Consider the following 2,116-nt stretch of genomic DNA (forward strand, 5'->3'; position numbering starts at 1 on the left):
AGAAAATTATTAGTGACTTAAATAAGCATTTTTTTGGAAGAGATTTTCAGATCTTAGACAGAATTGAGAGTGATATTATTCTGTTCCAGAATCCGTTTGATTGTAATCTTGATGACGTGCCAGTCGAACTATAGTTAAATCTCATTGATTTGCTGCCATACCAGAGGCAAATTTCTTCAACTTTGAAAACTCATCATCAGGTAAGCAGCGATAAAATTCAACAAGTTTTCCTTCTCTGTGCTTCTCTTTCAACAAGTCATTTGCTTTCAGTGTTTGGAACAACTTATGTCTGTGAGCAAACATTTTCAAAAATGAAGTACGTGAAGTCAGCACATCGAACGAGACTGACTGATGAACATTTGAAAGCAATTCTCTTGGTTGGATGCATCAATTCCAAAGCAAATATTGATGAAATCTCAAAACCTAAACGCCAGTTTCACAAATCTCACAAATCTTTTTTGCTGCTTGGGTTGTGAGATTCGGATATGTGCCCACTGGGTGTGATATAACTATCTTATTGCTGACGTCACCTTCTCTGATAACTTTTTGGAAAATAAACATGTTTGTTTTCTTTATTTTTTGTGTATTCACTGTATTGTATTGAACAAAATGGTCATGCGGCCCGCGCTCGTCATTCTCTCAGTTATCTGGCCCGCTGTGAAAAAAGTTTGGAGACCCCTGGTATAATGGAAGGGATGAATTCAATCCTCATGAGGTTTCTATCAACTGATTGAGAGCTTTCCAGGTTTGTCGAAAAGAATATTAAGATATTTTTCACTGTATCCGAGAGCTGAATGGGGACATTGAGTGGTTGAAACGCTATTCGTGTTGGCAAATCACTTGACAACAACTGTTATGGTTTGAAATCGATTAAGTTGGTGGATTCTTATTTATGTCACAACACATCAGTATTAGGGTAAGGATTTTTAACACTGTTATTATTTTATTTTAACACTGTTATTATTTTATTTTAACACCTTATAATATTATTCTTTTCTTGGGTTAACCCACTCATTATTCAAAAGAACTGGCGAACCAGCAAACTATGTTATATCGTATATAGAACTGTTATGTGGCTTGTATTAGCTATACATGCATATAGTAAGCTCTTACTATATATATATAGTAAGAGCTTAACTAATTGAAAGTAAAACAAATGGTGGCTAATACATTAAAGAGGCTCAATATTACCTTAAATAATTTCTAATAAATCAAAGTTTTTACCTGAAAGTTTGAAAAGGTCGTGATATTCTGTACAACTTTTAAACCTATAATTAGTAACAATAATATTGTTGAATTTCCATAAAATTAAATTAGTTTCGTGTTTAAAATGCGATAGAAGAAACCTCATTAGTGAAAACATGCGAGTGAGTTTCCGAGCTCTGTCCAAGAAGTCTTATAATGTTGAAAAAAGTATACTGTATCTAATAAGCTGTGAGTAGCGAACATGGTAACATAACGTGTTTGGAATATTTGTATTTAAAAATTGAATGTATATAACTTCAAAATAAAAAAAATGTCTTGTATTTAAATGTTTAATTAACGATGCTGATATCTAACACCAGGTGATGGGATTTGTTCTTAGTGAAAGAGCTTTTTACTGAAGTGAGTTCTAGTGGATCAATTTGTTTGGTTGTATCAAGCAAATCTTAATAATTAGGTATTAGAATAACACTAATAGTATACGCACAAGCCTGCTTGATGTGCGATGCTTTATTACAGACTTTTCTTACTAATAGTTATAATGTATGAAAATTCAAGTTCGCCCAAATAGAAATCTTCAACGAGGTGGCTGAAAGTGCATTTGTTGAAAGACATTTTGACCAATTTACCCAAATGTATTATCAAGTAAAAAATACAAGAATTCGTTTAACGTGAAACAATGATAACGCAGGCCTGCGAGGGTTTTATTGTCTTCAAGTTTTTACATGTTATACAGTAATTCCTGTACGCTGAATCCGTAAATGTTATCCATTTTTCTCCATCATGTACAGATTTTTCTCTAAACGTCATAACGCAATCCATAAAAGAAAGGCCACACCACTAGGTTTGAGACTAAAATACGTTGATTTCACACACAAAAAATCAGGATGAATGAGGATGCATATTCGTTTGA

This window comes from Limulus polyphemus, unplaced genomic scaffold (genome assembly GCF_000517525.1).
Source record: "Limulus polyphemus unplaced genomic scaffold, Limulus_polyphemus-2.1.2 Scaffold2744, whole genome shotgun sequence".
NCBI lineage: Eukaryota > Metazoa > Arthropoda > Merostomata > Xiphosura > Limulidae > Limulus > Limulus polyphemus.